The sequence below is a fragment of the Pinus tabuliformis genome, chromosome 2_2, assembly GCF_031772625.1.
Source record: "Pinus tabuliformis cultivar Carrire ecotype Pingquan chromosome 2_2, CPIR1, whole genome shotgun sequence".
NCBI lineage: Eukaryota > Viridiplantae > Streptophyta > Pinopsida > Pinales > Pinaceae > Pinus > Pinus tabuliformis.
Genome location: NC_142300.1, coordinates 1,294,174,056 through 1,294,194,024, shown reverse-complemented (window position 1 = coordinate 1,294,194,024; position 19,969 = coordinate 1,294,174,056).

Sequence of the window (19,969 nt, the reverse complement as noted above, 5' to 3'; positions counted from 1 at the left end):
ACAGAAGAAGAGAGAGGATTGGAGGGAAGAGAGAGAGGGGGGGGGGCGGACGAGGGGTAGGAGAAAGGAAGAGAGAGGAAGAATGAGAGACATGACTAGAGAAAGAGGAGGAGAGTGATGGGGAAGAGAGAGAGAGAGATTGATGGGGGAAGAGAGAGGGAGGTAGGAGAGAAAGGGAGAGAAGAAGTATGAGAGAGAGGATAGAGGGAGGAGGGACGGAGGGACAGAGGAGGAGGGAGTGGGGGAGGAAAGAAAAAATACATAGAGAGTGAGAAGTGGAGAGGGAGAGGTGGTGTTAAGTCCACTATTGTTATTATTATGTCGGCTTTGATTATATTGTGAGCCCTTAGACTCCTATATATAGAAGGAGGTTTAGTCATTTGTATCATCCAAGAATTGTTCATTTGTGTAATGTAAAGGAAGTTTCCCCCTCTAAGAGGCTGATCTTGAAGTCGTTGATCTATCTTTTCTATCTTTTTGTGAGCTAGTTCATAACAGTGGGAGTGACAAGGGAGAGATGGATAGAGAGGGTGTATGTTTGGGGGTGAGATAAAGAGACAAAGAAGGAGAGATGGAGAAAATGGGGGAGAGAAGGAGAGAGGAGAGAGGGAGGGATATAGTAACAGAGTTGGAGAGAGAGAGAGAGAGGGAGGGAAAGAGAGATGGAGTTGGAGGGGGGGAGAGAGGGAGGTAATAAGAAATAAATAGAGAGAGAGGGAGTGATAAGGATGGTGGTGATGAGTGATAAGGATGGTGGAGATAAAGGCAGAGAGGATGACAAAAGGGAAGAGAGATAGAAGTAATGGAGAGGGAGAGAAGGGGAAGAGAGAGAGAGAGAGAGAGAGAGGAGGAGGGAGGGATAGATAGATACATTAGAGAAAGAGAGTGTATGTTTTGAGGGTGATATAGAGAGCCAAAGGGAGATAGAGATATAGATGGAAAGTGAAGAGAGGGAGGGAGGGACAGAGAGATTGATAGATATGGAGTAAGAGAGGGTGTGTGTTTGGAGGATTGAGATAGAGAGAGAAAGAATGATAGATGGAGGGAGCTATAGATATAGATGCAGGGGGGAGAGAGGGAAGAAGATTTCTTGCACTAGATGCATTGATTTCAGTGTAGATAGTGATTTCTAATCCAATTTGATTCCTTGCACTAGATGCATTGATTTTAGTGTAGATGTTGATTTTTAATGAGATTTGATTACTTGCACTAGATGCATTGATTTTAGTGTAGATGTTGATTTCTAATGAGATTTGATTACTTGCACTAGATGCATTCATTTCAATGTAGATGTTGATTTCTAATAATATTTGATTGTTTGCACTAGATGCATTGATTTCAATGTAGATGATTTCTAATCCTATTTAATTGCTTGCACTAAATGCATTGATTTCAATGTAGATGGTGATTTCTAATCCTATTTGATTTCTTGCACTAGATGCATTGATTTTAGTGTAGATGTTGGTTTATAATCATATTTTCTTACTTGCACTAGATGCATTGATTTGAGTGTAAATGTTGATTTCTAATCGTATTTGAATGCTTGCATTAGATGCATTGATTTTAGTGTAAATTTTGTTTTCTAATCTTATTTGATGCTTGCATTAGATGCATTGATCTTAGTGTAGATGTTGATTTTTGATTTTATGTAATTGGATATATGATGGTACATTAATTTTAAAGTGATTGGATTAACATTGTGCATTGATTTCAGTGTAAGCACAAAAAATTATTGACAATGTACGTTGATTTTTGTGTTATAATAATTCAACCAATTAGTATTGGAGAGAAAGAGAGACAAGGTATGATGTTTACTACAATAGCTCGAGCTAAAGCTTTAAATGGTTTACAATTTAACATGTTCTTTTCATATATTTGATATGAAAATATGACCAAAGTAACAAGTGTGACAATAAAAATAGTTGAACAAAATAGTTTGAAATTAATAACAATGAAGAGTATTGATAATTGACTATATTCTTATTATTCACATTTTCTATCATTCAACACTATTACATTGTCACTTTACATTTTAAATTTTATTTCATTATTTTTCATCATTAAAGTTATTAACAATATTTATCATCGAAACAAACTGAGAGGTAACTAGGAAAATTTAAAATTAAATTTAAAAGCACCATTGCATTGTCCCTTTACATTCTAAAATTTGTTTCCTCATTTTCCATCGTTAAAGTTAATAACAATATTTATCATCTCAACAAACTGCGGTAACTAAGAAAATTTAAAATTAAATTTAAAATTAAAATGATCAGATTAATGACATATAATGACCAGATTAATATGAAACATATTTAGCATATTTAAAATGATTATATTAATATTATATGAATTTACATATTTGATAAATTTAATCATATGTTCATTAAATTTTCTCCACATGACTGAAACCACTGTAGATCCATATTAACTCCGATCTATCAAGCTTCAATAGGGATCAAATCTCTTGAGGTGCAAAGTCTTGCACTCAAAAAATAGTTTTGCACCTCAAGATATTTGATCCTTCTCAACCCTTGATAGATCCAGAGTTAAAATGGATCTAGGCTAACATACCTACATTTAATTATTTTTATTATTAATATTTTCTAAAACATTACATATCAAATCTATATTAAGCATGGAAAGAATTACAAATAGTCATCATCCATTGAATTAGAAAGCAACTATTAATCGAATAAGAATTATCTTGATCTTTCTCTCTCTGTATGTGTTTCATGTTAACATTTAATTATTTTTATTATTAATATTTTCTAAAACATTACATATCAAATCTATATTAAGCATGGAAAGAATTACAAATAGTCATCATCCATTGAATTAGAAAGCAACTATTAATAGAATAAGAATTATCTAGATCTTTCTCTCTCTATGTGTTTCATGTTGAATATTTTAGGCGATTTGCTTTTTGAAATATTATTTTATTTATAACCTATGTTAAACTTTATTAGAAATAAAATAAATTACACATCTCCCTAGTTGTGGAAAGTGAAAATATAGGAATTTTTTTAATTTAAATTACTTTATTTTTCTCTATATAAAGTAGATATAAAAGTATGATATTTAATATGACATTGAAATATTTTACTTATAGTTGATAGCAAAATATTTTTGTTATTAATATATTTTTGTTTTAAATATCAAATGTAAATTGAAAGTAGAATGAATTACACATCATAGTGATCTCCATATTAAGTAGTGAAGAAATTTCATTTCTTGCTTGTAGTAAAAAGTAAATTATTTTTTTTACTCATCTTCATAATACATTTCTTCCTCATGCTAAAAAGTTTATTTTGTTATTACTATTTTTAATTTGTTAATTTAAATTTTTATTTTACTATTTTTATGTTACTTGAAAACATCTTTGCCATACTTTATTGTAGAATGTCTCTCTGCCCAAATAAATATATATAGTATTATTATATTTATATTTTTTTGAAAAACAAATTATATATATATATAAAGGATGAATTTAGGGGAGATTTGAAATATAAGATTTGAATTTTGGATTTTATTACTAGTTTACATGATACTTTATGACACTATGATCACCAATTGAATTAATGATTAAAAAATTTCCAAAGTGAAAAAAAAAAATTCACTGGAAAGAACAATAGAAATAGCTTTTAGCTTTCTCTATTAATTATAGATATTTTTTGGTTTTAAATAAAATTTCAATTATTTTAATCATTAAAACCATAAAATATTAAAATATTAATATATCACAAAATCTTTAAAATATATATTATTTATCTAATATTTTATAATAAAATTAACAAATAAATAAAGATTTATAATTAATACAAAATCAATAATAAATTAATTATTATAATTTTTATTTATCTAATACTTTATAACAACAAATAAATAAATATTTATAGTTAAAATATAATTAATACGAAAATCAATAATAAATTAATTATTATAATCTTTGTTTATCTAATATTTTATAACATTAGAATTCTTAAGATTGGAATTCTTATCTTAAAAAGCTTTATGAATCTCCAAATGTCATGGATAACTTGGAAACCCTGCTCACAATGAAAGAAGTTTTCTCTTTAGAAGACATTGAGTTTGGAGTTAATCGCCTGGCAATGGGAAAGGTAAGGACATTGAAGGTTCCAGGCGGAAATCTTAAAAATTGGAAGTCCTATCCTCATCCCCCACATCCACAAGCTTTTCAATCAAATAGTCAAGCAAGGGTTCCCTAAACCTTGGACTGAGAGCCTCATTATCCCTATTTTTAAAAGTGGGGATACAAATAACCCCTCTAATTATCAGACAATTATGATCAACTCTCTCTTACCCAAGTTATATGGTAGTATTTTGGAAAAGAAGTTAAGCATATGGCTTGGAAGTGAAGGTAAGCGAGCTAAAGGCCAAGCAAGTTTCAGAAGGCATCACTCAACCACAGACCACCTCGTTATGCTTAGGATCCTTGTGGAGGAATGTCATAATGATAAATCCAATTTCTTTTGTTGCTTTGTGGACTTTAGAAAGGCTTTCAATACAGTTCCTAGATACAACCTTTGGAATAGATTACAAGAGCTAAAGGTTCCATTCAAGTTGAGAGTCGTCGCTATAAGGTTATACGAGAATGTAATTGCGAAGCTAAAGAGCAATGAGGGGTGGTCGAAAGATATTAAGTGTAATATCGGAGTTAAACACGGTTGCCCCCTCTTCCCTACCCTATTTGGCATTTACATCGACAAGCTCGAAGGCTATTTAGAGGAAGCAGGATGTGCTGGCACGATCTTAGCTAGGATAGTCATCATCCTTCTTCTCTATGCTGACGATATTGTTCTTCTCACAAGGTGCCCATCTGATCTTGATAAGCAACTCAGGCTTCTTAAGGATTTCTGCTCTACCATGGGTATGACTGTTAACATTGACAAAACAAAAGTTATGATTATCAAATCCAAGAAGGACACTTACACTAATTTTATGTATGACAATAATAACTTGGAGGAAGTGTATTCTTACAAGTACCTAGGAATTGATATTCATCACAAGCTCAACTGGAATTATAGCATTGAGAAAACGATTAATGGAGGGTGGAAAGCTTATTTTGGTCTTAAAAATAATTGTAAAACGGAAAACCTAGTAATGTGGGATAAAAAGAAGTTCCTCTTTGAAACTTTAGTCACTCTTGTTATCTTATATGGATGTGAGGTTTGGGGTTGCAATATCTCTAGAGAATCTTGGAGAAAGATTGAGCAAATCCAGAAGCGTTTTATAACGTATAACCTGAAAATTAAAAGTAATACACCCTATCCTATTCTCTTTATAGAAGTAGGTCTTTCCCCTATCAAGAGTCTAGCTATGATTAGGCTTCTGCTGTACAAGCACAAACTCAATAACATGGGAGATCATAGACTTCCTAAGCTAGCTTTAAATTCTAGCCAAAACCACCTAAGGCTCAAACAGGCGTGGTATAAAGACATGATGGTCCAGTTAAACTATTGGGAGATCAACGAGAATGATGCATTGCAAAACATTAATAACATTAAAGATATTGTTACTCTAAGTTCAAAGAAAAAATGTGGTGTGAGAAAAATTTAGCGGCTAAAAGAAAATTAAGTTATTATAAGAAGTTCATCAACCCCGCCTTAGAAGATCAAAACTATCTCTCTATTTTAACTAGAGCTCCATAATGAAACAGGGCGTTGGGCAGTTCCTAAAACACCATGGATGGAAAGGATCTGCCATCTATGTGAGAATAGGAATATCGAGGATGAAAACCACTCCCTCTTAGAGTGCCCCGCGTACAACCACATTAGATCTCAGTTTCATAATCTTTGTCACAATACTGACCTTCCTAGCCTTTTACAATGTCAAAATTATAGTGAGCTCGGGAGGCTTCTCTCCAAATTTTTTAAGCATAAGAATAAAATCTTAAATCAAACTAAATAATTTGTCTTTTTAGCTCTGATAGATCAAAATTTGGTATCAGCAGACATTAACCATCATCATCATCACTAACAACAAAATTAACAAATAAATAAATATTTATAATTAAAATATAATTAATAAAAAATCAATAATAAATTAATTATTATAATCTCTATTATAATAATAATAAAATTTACTAAAAGATATATATATATATATCCATGTCCACCTTTCCTTGACGATGCCCTCATTGCAATGTGTGTCACGCTGCTACGACGGAGTGTAACAGAAACTCGTATCATAGATATATCGCATTTAAATAAACTCGCGTCACAGAATGATCTCATTTATATATTAATTGTTGAGTGTCATTATAACTTGTTTGTTATGAATTCCATTTTATAGCAGATTATTGAAAAAAGGTATTTATGGTTTTTACCATTTGCTTTTCATAACAGGTAGAAAACATGGTTCCCTATGGTAGTATACTATTTTATGTCTTATAATGGGAGAACATTATGTTAAGAGTACGATTTTAGATTTATTAAGCATCGATTGAATTTTGAAATCTAAATATTTTAGGGGTTTGATTAATTTGGTATTTGGTTGTATCCACAGTTAAGAGGCTTTAGATCAGTAGAGAAATTTTATATATATTTTAATTTTTAATTTATTAAAATTTTAATTTAATCTTATGGAATATTTATTAAATATTTCTAGTAATAGTAATGACTTATGGTTTAGATATATTTTTGAAATAATTTAAATTTTTTTCTTTTAAATTTAATTAAAAAGTGTTATAAAATTAAATTAAAATATTTTGATTGTGAAATGAGTTATGGTTTCTGAGTATGTGGTATTGATAAGCCATGGTATTGTTTATAGTATTGTAACAAAGCCTATGGTGGGGTGAATATCCATGGTTAAAAAACTTGTATTTTGTAAGTTTATTGTAAGTATTAATTTTTTATGTGTTTATTAATTAAATGTAAATATGTTTATAAAATTATTATTTTAATTTATATGGTAAAATGGTGGTTGAGGGGAAAGTACCCCTAGGGTCCTTTGGGTTAAGACTCTACCAGACTGAAAATTGCTTATTCAAAGAAACACACACACAGCTATTATCTTTACTGTAAGCAAATTCTAATGTTGAGGGTACGTACCTAAGGTCCTACGTTCGAGAAGGCCTTTAGGGTCCAAACCCTTCTTGGAGTTCCCTTCTTCTCCTTTGACCTGTAAAACAAACAAATCAAAGAACATAGCAGTACATGGACAAATACTTATACGAAAACCATCTTCATGCTATAAAGTTAGTTATAAAAATCTTTAAGTAACTACTTGCATAAGAATTCAAAACAAGAATCTCATAAGCATAAAGAAAGATTGTTTCGGGAACCAAGACGTGTTTCTTTATATAAAGGCAAGTAAAGTACATATAACGGAAAGATTTCACCTGAAACACCTTCAGCAGGCTCCAAGCAAAGCTTCCTCCCGGATTCGTTCCAGCCTCAAGCCTCCAACAAGAGCTCCTTCCAAGGCTTACTCAATGGTGATATAAAGGATGAATGATCACCAATACACATGGAAACAAGGGTTTCCTATGCAAAATGGGGGAAGTGCAGAAAGCACCAAGGACTTCAGACCTGGTCTAAGGGGAAAATCTCAGCATAATAATCTTGCTCTTCTTTTCTCTCTCTCCCTTAGGCCTTCCCTTTGATGTCTTTTTATACCATCTCCAAAGTAGTTTTTTAGTTAGGAGTTGGTTGGGAACAGTTGGGCCACGGGCACTAACAGGTGATCAACAGGTAAAACCCGCGATCTCCTCCCGAAAATAAGGAATTATTTATTTTTTTAAGTGTTTTAATACATACACGCGGGTTTGGTATACACAGACCCGCGTGTACACACGTTTAACTCAGGGCAATGTCGCGTATAAGGGATGAAACACTGTTTTTTAAATTTTAGGACCAGGTATGGAAGGAGGGGTTGCCCTAGGCCATGAGTGCAGCATCACAAACCATAAGAGTGAGATTTGGAGCTATAACAGATGCCCCCTAATATATGAGGTCAGAAGGGGAACATGATGGCCGAAATATATTATGTAAGTACATGGAAAGGAAGTCTTGTCGAGAAACCGAGGAGGACTTCACTAGAATTCAGCCTGCCAAGCCACCAAAAGGAGATCAGAAAGAAACACTGTCTGAGGCGGGCATACCCATGCTCAGAAAAAGTAAAGCATGTCCGCATATCAAGTACAAGCGGATCCACTAAGTATACAAGTATAAATGACTCGAAAATACATAATGGATCATCTGATCATAATGAGCAAGTACATGTCTGAATATCACATATAAGACTGTCAATGATGCTGAAAGATGCAACGGATCACTGATATCAAAGACTGATCCCAAAAGGTACCAACTGAACATGATGGAATAGGATGGTACTACACTGCAAACTTAGGTGCCAACATATAGAATGTCGCCATGACTGACTGCAACATATAAGGTGGAGTGGTATCAACTAGCAGCAACAGGAGCAACTGTCAAGTGAACCAATGAATGCTGATACAACCTGAGGTCTTCACCGACCGCCGTGGTACATTTCTACACCATGGGAATAAATGATCTGAAGTCGACCATGTGAGAAATCGTTTGATTACCGGTCATCGATGTATACCGTTAACAAACGCGAGATTACTCACCGATAATGATAATGAGCGTCAAGGTACCCAGTACAATCTAACAAGTGTGAATAGATGAGCTGAAGTCGAACACCTGTAAGAATCTATCGATCAGGAGACAATGATGGTTTCCCACTGTCGATAGCGAAGGATCTGCCACTAATGACTGCAAACCCCAAGGTACTGCCAAATGGACTCTAGATCTTTGCCCCAGAGCAATGAGTCGGAGTCGATAGGGAAAGATCGCTAGAAGGAAGGCATTAAGGCATCCTCCATCAATCTAGCGCGAGTGTAACCCGTAGGCCAATAATGTGGAAGGAATCGGATGAAAAAGATGTAGTAACCCAACCGAAGTACGTTTCCGGCATACACAAGATGTGGCTAACGCACGGCAGAAACCCTCTGAACCAACCAATAATGAAAGTTGACACAAAGGCGAGGTATCCACCAATAGGGTCAAATGGAAACCAAGGTACTGCACGAATCCCAATGTGTGATAATGTATGCTGATGTCAAACACAAGGGAAACCACTCAGTCAAAGACCCATGATACTGATCGATGCTGAGCACAAGTTGACCTATCAATAATGAAAATAGGGCCAGGGTGCGGCTCTAGGCCTGTCCTCAGAGCAAGGTGTCGTCATCGATAAGGACAAGACCCGCCAGCAAGAAGTCAATGGGGACCTTCTCAAACCGGCACGAGTAAAGGACCAATATAACTGATGTGATGATAGACATGACACTGACAACCAGGGATGGCCGACTGAAAAATGAGTCAAGAGACACCGCAGAAAGGCCGACTCAGGCTAACTTCCCTTGAACAAAAGCACGACTCAATGTGACTACGTGGCAGCATATGATGACTCTGTATAAGTTCGCCATGCAGGAGACACGAACGAACCCTCCATATGATTGGAAGAGATAACCAATCGGGGGAGAACTAACTCAATAACAAGGTTATGGCATACCCAAGTCAAACTAAATCCCACCCACGCGGAGGAGACTTTGTTTTGAGTGCTTTGTTCAAGGGTGACACAACTGACTCTAGCTGCGAACAATAAATGGAAATAATGTCCCTGTTCCCGCTCTTTTTTGGAATATTTAATTTTTTGTCTTTTTCTGTTAAGCCGGAAAAAGAATAAAAGAATGCTATGGTACAGTGGAAAGAACGAGTGTCGGTGAAACAGATGATCTAGTTCCTGGGAAAGGAACGTTCCTATGCTCAATGCAGGGAGGTGAAAACTGGTCAGTGACACTCAGAGGTATGTTCCTTCCACGGATCAGGGTATGTCAAGCTGCAGAAGTCAAAGGTATGCAAGGTTGATTTTGCAGACGTCATGGTCAAAAGTTGGCTTAAACACGAGTCCAAGTGAAGCCGGCTCTAGGCCAAAAGGTGCAAATGGTCAACATGCAATGCAGAAGTACAACTCGACACACATAGGAGCCTCTAGGGTATAAGGCCAGAACGAAGCGAAGAAGCAAAGAGGAATGAGTCTTCGACGCATAAGTCATGGCGGGACTACAGAGGACTCCCGAGCCTACTCAAAACGAAGCTGCATGGGCAACAAATGTCAGTGAGGTGCTAACTACGATGCCCATGTAAAGGGATGGCTCTACCATCGTGTCATGATTTAAAGAATCGGCGAGTGAAAATGGCTTACGAACCATAACACGATGGGGTGGACCCTACGGCAGATGTAGCGGTCACATGGAGGCTAGTATGCATAATGCAACGGAAAAATGGTGTCCCTAACCTATATGCCAGTGAAAACACGATACCTGCCATGACGGGTCAGCGGTCATGGAACCGTCTCGAACTGTCGAAAAATGTCCAAAATGTCCTGAAAAACAAACCAAACTCGGCATTCCAAGCTCCCAAGTTAAAAGTCACATGAGGCCAAACAAAATAAAATTTTGAAAAAATTTTGCATTTTCAAAACTTATAAAAGTCATTTTGGACTCACCATTTTCACCATTTGACTTGGAGAGCAAAAATTGTGGAGCAAAAGGAGCAAACTTCCCTGTGACCAATTCAGCCGTTCAAACTTGCCGAAAACTTCCAGGTAAGCCTTAAACTTGTCTTGCAATTAATTGTGATAGTTTTTAGGAATTTTAGTTGATGTTTTACCGTTGGTTTTTTGCAAAAAATTCCTTCGCGGCGTACACGCGGGTTGGCAATATTGAACTCGCGTATACGACGGCCCTACACGCGACTGTGTATATAGGAACCCGCGTGTGCGCAATAAACTAATTTTATAAACAAAACTAACGGATGAAAATGATTTTTTCTTCAAGGATGACTATCACATGGCGTGAAAGAGAGCACTCAGCCGTGGATAATGAAGTCATGGGCAATGATGAAGCATTAGATGCTCTACGGGGATGCGGGTTGCTTAAATTCTTCAAATTGCCAAATATGAAAGCGAACACGCGTCTGCTCGAGAGGCTCATTGATTATTGGGATGTCGATGAGGAAGCATTCTTGATTGATCAGATGCCACTCAGGGTAGAAGTGGAAGACATATATTTTATCACGGGCCTTTCCCGAAGCGGAGAGGTAGTACATTCCCGGGGCAGGACACGGAATAGCCTCAGTGTAGATGACTATGTACAGATTTACTGCCCGGGTCATTGGAAGGTCGGGAGCCAGATCTCTATCCCACATGTGGTGAGTTTGTCACTTAAGATAATCTTGTTCACCATAGCACGAGTGAACGGATCATCCTCACTACATCAGGCGTCACGGGTAACCATGAGCGTGGCAGTGGACTGTCTCACTACTGTGTTTGACTGGTGTACTCCTCTTCTGGCCAACATGAAGGAACAACTCACTTCTATCAGGAGGGGACATACCAAGAACTTTGGGTTCGAAACCATCTTGTGCACTTTCTTCTTCGAGAAGGTTCCCGCACTCCACCCCAGGGTAGCAGTTGCCATCAGTAGCCCACGTGATCCACGCATGGGCCGGTGGGCTGACTTGATGAAACGTCTGGGGGGTGGGGAAGTCCCAAGGAATGCATTTGACGATGACTTCTTTACCTGGTGGGAGCAGCAAATCATCGCCGTGGATGACTACCCCTATGCTGGGCTGGATTTCCGAGGAGATCCTGATCTAGTGTTACCACCGGATGCAGCATGGGGCGAGATTGGTGAGAATTTTTTATTATTTTATGATTTTTTGGATTTTTCAAATATAATGATAAATTTTGAAAAATATTTTTTGATGAGATTCAAATGACTAATATGATGATCATGTTCCAGACATTGGGCCTGTACGACCAGATGGATTCCCGCGGCATGGACGACGTGGCCGAGGAGCCGAAGAGGCGGCTGCCGATACGGAACAGACCCTAAACAACGTCCAGCGACACTTGGCGAGACTGAGCTGCCGAGTACCGATGGCCGAGATAGAGGACCTTCCTCCGGATATGCAGCGTCATGTGGTTGGCATGCCACGTGACTGGGTTCGCGTCTTTCGGTGCGTGGCCAATGCTATAGTGACATACTTAGACGCTCATCCTGAGCCGAGGCATTAGATATGCCTGACATGATTATGGGCATTTGAGTCCCAATTTTGTATATTTTTGGACACACATATGTACACTCGAGGCGCTTTATGATATATATATATATATATATATATATATATATATATATACAGTTTGACTTTTTGATGTATGATTTTATGATGATGAATGATTGATATGCCAGTCTAATGCTTGATTAGCGATAGAATCAGCTAACCAATTTTGAGATCTTGGAATGTGCAAATAATTAATGTAAATAAATGATCTTTGCAACAACCTCACCCTTAAATATTGGCGATATAATAATGGATCCCTAACCCGATAAATGTTATTTAATTGAGACACTATCAATTGAGAATCAAGATATACTACCAACGAGTCGATCCCATAAGAGATTGCCTCAGATAATAAACAGCTGTATACTCGGCCATATTGTTTGAAGCAGGACCGATGCACACGTCTCTCGATACCATCAATTGACCAGTTGGATAATAAAGTACCCAAGCTGCGGAAGCAAGATTCCGAGTGTGTCGACTAGCACTATTGGCGAACCCAAAATAGACCAAATCATCCATCAACACCTGCCACAGCAGACCAAAAAGCACTGATATCAGAAAACGCTCGACGATATATGTATAAATATATACATAAAGTACAAAGAAGCCATTGCCTGGCCAAAGCTAAGCAAAACACTTCCTAAGGTAGAGCCTGTCAGGGGGTTCCGCCAACCTACTCCTAGGAATGTTTATAGGTACGATGATCAAACCAATCAATATACTCTCTTTGGCAAATAAATGTGTTGGAGCCAAAGGGACCGTACAAAAATCACTAGTCGAACTAGAGGATCGAGATTCGACTTCATCCACAGGGGAATGAAAGTGTAACCGACGATGTAAATCTTCCAAAGGTCGATCTACGGCCGTCATTGCTTCGAATACCGCTTCATCCGATGGAAAAACAATATCCGAGCAATCCGATGCAGAGGTGGAATCAAGGGTCCGAAAATGAGCCACATCACCATCTATCTCCTTCCCAGAGGAAGAAGTAGAATGGTTATCTGCAGAGTTATCTATAGATTCACATCTAAGCTCTACTGCAGATATAAGAGATTCTATTCCACCCACCTCGTCGTCACCTGATGTGGTCACAGATGAAGCTAAGGTTCCAGGATTCGAAGAATAAGGAGTTTGGACAAACTCTCTCCGTAAAGGATCCCTAGAGGATGAAATTATATCTATACCAACTGTAGGAGGGGGAAGGTTAAACGTACCCATCAATGAAGAGTACATCCCGACTCCTAAACTTTCAATAGGTGGATGGGGGTTACCCACTAAAGGAATAGTAGAGTCAGAGCTTGCTTGAGGATCAACTGGACAATAGTCCAATTGGTCAACCTTAACGATTTTCCCCTCATGAGGAAAGCAAATGACACGAAACAGAGTCGAAACCACGGCATCCATCTCGTATACCCAGTTCCTTCCTAATAGGAGATTATAATCTAGGTTAGCATCTATGACATCTACTTCAATATTAATGACCTTTCCTCCAACACATACAGGAAAAGCCGGGATAATCCCGTATGGCCTATGAGAATGACCATCAAATGCTGTCAATAGGGTGGGTGAAGGAACAACCGACAGTGATCCAATGGCCTTCCAGCATGACATAAACATGACACACGTGGAAGCTCCCTCATCTACAACCGTCTGAAAAATATTCGTTTTCTGGTAGGTAGACTTTATCTGGAAAGCCATGTGATGAGGAAGTCTCTTTTTGACATTACTCATATCAAAAGTGAGAGCTAAGGAATTACTTGGATCTACTGCCCCCATTGCCGATAGCAAGGTGCTTCGTTGAGCAGGACATGACTGGAGAACCTCTAACGCGGACATAGCACATGGACTCTGGGCCAGATCCTCAACAATGGAGTAATTCTGGGCTGCCCTAATATTAGGGTTGATAGTCGCGCGTTTTGCGGAACCTTTTGGTACTCGAGGTATAGTCTCGACAGAAGGTCGCTCAATATGAAGTGGGTTGTTAGTTTCGGGAACTGATTTACCCTTGGAAGTTTCACCTTCACCATAATCGCGTGATCGTGTGGTCACATTAGCGTGAACACCCATCATGAAAACATTTGACGACTTGTCCCCTTCCTGGTTGCCCCCTGCGGAGGTACCAGGGTTTGAACTTGCGCTAGCAAGAAGTTGCTGCCCTTGGGGGAAAGGGTTGGTTAACACAGCTTGAGAACTAGAAGTTCCTTGCTGCCCTAACAAGCGCTGAGCGTCTTGAATCTTGGGGCAGAGATGAGTTAGATGGTCTCCATTGCACAACTTGCATGGAAACTTGACTTTCTTTCTCGACTCATTTCTACCACCACCAGCGTTGTTGCCGGATTTATTTGCATCAGGCTTCCCATCCTGGTTCTTTTTGTTACCTCGTCCTTTCTTTTTTCCATTGGAATTTTGATTTCCTTTGGGATTATCAGATTGGACGGCATTTATTGAAGAAGTTTGGGAAGCGGGGGGATTAGATGATGTGACTTGGTTGTTAGAAGCAGTTTGCAAAGACAACTGCTGCAATTGATTCAACAAGTTCACTGTAGTTGTGTCTACTGACCCAACGATACCATCCGCATGCGGACTTGGCTTCGGCTTAGCTAAATCAACCTTAGATCCAGGAGCATCTGGCAAGTACTTTTGTAGGATCCCAGACTGAGAGTAGATCAATTCTAATTGCTGGGCCCTAAAAATGGCTTGCTCCTCAGAATAGACCCCAGACATGGAGACATCCTTGGAGATCTCGGGTTGTAAAGACTTCAAAAACCACTCGAGACAGTATTCCGGAGGAATTTCGGCTTTAATGAGCCTCTTTCTCCATCTCCATTCCTGAATATGATCAGAAATGTGGGTTGCCTTATCCTGACGAAAGGTGGCCAGAAGTTCAGTTCCGGCATCATAGCGGACAGGCAACTGGAAGTGATTTAAGAAAATATTGGCTAAGTGAGCGAACGATGTAAAGCTTCCCCCTGGCAACTCTATATACCATTTAGCCGCATTACCAGTGAAGGTGCGCTGAAAGAGTCTCAACCTAATCGAGTCATCGATAAGGGAGTTGGACGAGCACCACAAATGGAATGTGGTTACGTGGTCGCCAGGATCTTCACCACTCTTCCCTTCGAATTTTGGTATGTCCGAAGGGAGTTTGGTTGGGACCGGAGGCCAGGCCGGATTGTACCTGATAGGGTCATTTGTTAACTTAGTGAGATCTGGCAAGTTTAACGTTGCCAGAAATGGAAGCCTAGGAGGACCTTGGGGATTCCACCCAGACAGGGCAGAACTCCCAAAGCTCTGAAAAGATTGTCTTGAAATTTGGGAGGCACCAGGCTGCCCGAAGTGACCAGTAGAACCAGCTGAACCAAAAGGCAAACCTTGTGGTCCAGCAAAATTCGGAGTTTGACCAACTCCTGCCGTATAACCTCCATAACCGGCAAAGTTTCCTCCAGAAGGATTGTAGGGAGTCGATAACCCCTGATATGGATTCCAAGCCGAAGCAAGGGGAGGAATACTTTGAAACATGCTAACCGTGGTGTACGGCCTATTCCCTTGTTGGCTGATAAACGAATTCCCAGTTCCCGTGCTACTAACCCCGGGGTTATTCCAACCTTGGAAAGGATTGCTGCTTTGTCCTATAGAAGAAAAAGGCATGGATCCTACCGTCGGGTTGGAATGTGGTATATGACCACTTCCAAAAGGAAAACCCTGGAATGAAGCCGATCTGCCCATCATGGACGTAGCAGCACTAAACGGAATCGATGGAATACCCTGTGATTGGGTGCCAAAAGGGAAGGAACCAGTACCAAAAGCATTGGTTTGGGCATTTCCACTCGTGGACGGAATGGAGGTAGACCCAACTAAAGATGTGCTAGCAAAAGATCCGAACAAGGAAGCGGAGGGGATGGAAATGGTTCCTCCCCCTTGCACCGATGTAGGGGTTTGCATAGTCGTAGCACTCGTAGAAGCCATGCTTCCAGTAGTGGTCATGAATGGTAAGCGCGTAGCGTAACCTGGACTTGATGGTCTATGTGACGGAGTCCCAACGTATTGCAATACGTCTGGATGACTAGATGGTAGTGGAGAATTTGGAGCCACTAATGACTCTGAAAATTCTTCTACCTCTACGTTATTCTCCGCTTGAAAGCGAACTCGAGAAAGGACTGGAGTGTCCCTCTCTTGCTCAGAAGTGCCAGGCCTTGCTTGGCTGCTAATGTCCCCGAGAGGAGGATCAATCCCCGATGCGTCAACTGGCGTGGGACGGACCCCACCGGTAGTATTGCCTCTGCGCCTTCTAGGAGAAGGCTCTAAACTTGGTGGCGAGAGACCACGAAGTCTTCGAGACCATCTTGGAGATCGGTCAGCCACTTTGAATTTTTTGTTATGATCTAACTAAAGACTCAAAAAATTAAAAGCTAGGCCAACTAGGAGCACAGAGCACACACTATAAAGTCCCTAAAGATACAGCCAGTCAAACAACTTCCACGTATTTCTGCTTTGGGTGATTAGGACCGGACACCAAAATATGAGAAAGCGAAATAAGGTGCCTTTCGAAGATAGTTTGGGATGATGAGGGCCCAGTCCTATCAGCGAAGGTATCAGAGGAAGTTACGCTGACCTCCTAACAACAGCCTGCGTCGGTGCAAGCCCCCAAGCTTCGCAAGGGTGCCCTCCAGTAGTACTGTCGAGAGTGATACAACGTCAACCTCAGGTGCCACGGGATTCCCCTCCGCAGCCACCTGTGTAGATCCCTGGGAGAGGCAACTATGGGTACCAACTTGTCGCAGAAGCCAGGCGGAACAGTCGTGAGGTAAGTTCGGACAAGTAGGAGAGGGGGTATCTCTCTTCCCTGTCTTCACAGACCCTCGTGCTTAACTCCCAGATCCGGAGCTTTCCTGGTCTTCCTAACGCTATTGGATTTGCTCTTGTTATTCAGACTCTTATGTTTGACGTTTTATGTGGCCTTGGAGAGTTAACTCTCCACTCGCCTAATCCAAGGCCCTAAAATCCTAAACTTGTTGGTGTAACTGACTAAAACAAAAAGTTCTAACGAATTTTAATTAGCGCTTGATTTTATTAGGCTGTTCTTTAAGTCACAAGGTAATGGAGATGAAACTTGTGGTGTTTTTATGGACGCAAAAGAAATTAATAAAACTTAGCTACATGCACATGCACTTTTTGTTTTCGATGAAGAGCAATTTCTATGAGGTTCAGAGGTACTTCTAATATAAACAAATTTTCCTTTTCTTTTCAGACTCCACACTCACAAAAACTAACAAAACTATATATGCCTAAAAAGAGATGCAAATCTATCCTAATGCAAGAACTATATGTGGATGCAAGATTTAAAGACTACTCTAAAAACAAAGAAGGAAAGTTGCTGCTTGATCAAATTTGTCTTGCCACTAAAATGCTTAGATAGAAGATGATGTGTTACCAATCATTTCGTCCAAACAATAAAAACAAGTTCTAAGATAAACACAAAGCACTTTCACTTCGCAAAAAAGGAAATCAAATGAAAAGCAAGTTTAAGAAAGCGAAACTCAAAACTTTCAAAAGATTTTCTTTCAATCAAACCAAGAAGTCTTTTTCAAAGAATGCTCTCAAAAATACTGACACCAATGATTGATGAATAGGCAACCAAACACTTTTGTGAATTGACACCTTTCAAATGATGAAAACCCAACAAAAATAAATGCGTTTGAAATCGCTCATGACAATCAAAAGCAACAATGAAAGTCCAAAAGATCAAAAGACAAGTTTCAAGAAAATGGTAATAAACAACTTTCCCGAAACGAAGGAGCAAATGGTCACAAAAACGGTTTCGTTAAGCAAACAAAAGGGTCATCAAAACAAAATGAACACAAAGATTGAATCCAATCTTCCTACTCTGCCAAAACAGAGCAGTCAAGATTCTTAACCAGAAATCTTGTATGTCAAAAAATAATGACGCTTGCAATCAACGAAAACAAGACTAATACTCCTTATAACTAGAGAGAGTTCAGAACAAGATGCCCCCTGTTAAACAGAGGACTGTTACTGGAAAATGACTGCTTCAAACTGACCCAAACCACCAGACAAACATTCAGCAAGAAGAAAATTTACAAATCTTGAAAATTATATAATATACGCGCCTGCAGTGATGTGCAGAATGCGTGTACACGCGACTGTAACTGAGGAAACCTGCATATACGCGGGTTCACTTAGTTCAACTTGCGTATATACGCTTCCGTAATCCAGAAAAACGCGTATCTGAAGATTTTCAAGAAAAATAAAAAATACAGACTGAAACAACTGGAAAAGCTTAGAGTTCAAGAACAGATCAGACAGTCAGAGTCAGTAAACAGAGGGGCTGAGCCTTGATTGGCTTGAAGACTACCCAAACTAGGAACAACAAGAGTGTTGTCCCCAGCGGAGTCGCCAATTCTGGTTGAGGGGAAAGTACCCCTAGGGTCCTTTGGGTTAAGACTCTACCAGACTGAAAATTGCTTATTCAAAGAAACACACACACAGCCATTATCTTTACTGTAAGCAAATTCTAATGTTGAGGGTACGTACCTAAGGTCCTACGTTCGAGAAGGCCTTTAGGGTCCAAACCCTTCTTGGAGTTCCCTTCTTCTCCTTTGACCTGTAAAACAAACAAATCAAAGAACACAGCAGTACATGGACAAATACTTATACGAAAACCATCTTCATGCTATAAAGTTAGTTATAAAAATATTTTAACTACTTGCATAAGAATTTAAAACAAGAATCTCATAAGCATAAAGAAAGATTGTTTCGGGAACCAAGACATGTTTCTTTATATAAAGGCAAGTAAAGTACATATAATGGAAAGATTTCACTTGAAACACCTTCAGCAGGCTCCAAGCAAAGCTTCCTCCCGGATTCGTTCCAGCCTCAAGCCTCCAACAAGAGCTCCTTCCAAGTCTTACTCAATGGTGATATAAAGGATGAATGATCACCAATACACATGGAAACAAGGGTTTCCTATGCAAAATGGGGGAAGTGCAGAAAGCACCAAGGACTTTAGACTTGGTCTAAGGGGAAAATCTCAGCATAATAATCTTCCTCTTCTTTTCTCTCTCTCCCTTAGGCCTTCCCTTTGATGTCTTTTTATACCATCTCCAAAGTAGTTTTTTAGTTAGGAGTTGGTTGGGAACAGTTGGGCCACGGGCACTAACAGGTGATCAGCAGGTAAAACCCGCGATCTCCACTCGAAAATAAGGAATTATTTATTTTTTTAAGTGTTTTAATACATACACGCGGGTTGGGTATACACAGACCCGCGTGTACACGCGTTTAACTCAGGGCAATGTCGCGTATAAGGGATAAAACACTGTTTTTTAAATTTTAGGACCAGGTCTGGAAGGAGGGGTTGCCCTAGGCCATGAGTGCAGCATCACAAACCATAAGAGTGAGATTTGGAGCTATAACAAATGGATATAGATGATTTCATTTGAAAGGTATCCAAGAAAGAGAATATCTGACGAATATTTTGGGGCGATTCTTGGAGTTCAAAGGTCAAAGAAAAAATGTGATTTATGGGATCAACAATGCATCTTAAAGTTTCTCTCTAAATTTTATTCTAGGTTGTTTCCTACAATAAAGATGGGAGGTTATAAATAGAATGTCTTCATGTACCTGTGGTTAAAATTTCAAACCTTTGTTTTTTATAATTTCTTAGATATGCTCTCAGAAAGATGGGCTTCTTGTATACTTCTAAAATTTGCTTTAGAGAGGTCAGCATGGCATTTATACTATATATTTTCTTTTAGAACGTTTTATACCATGAGACT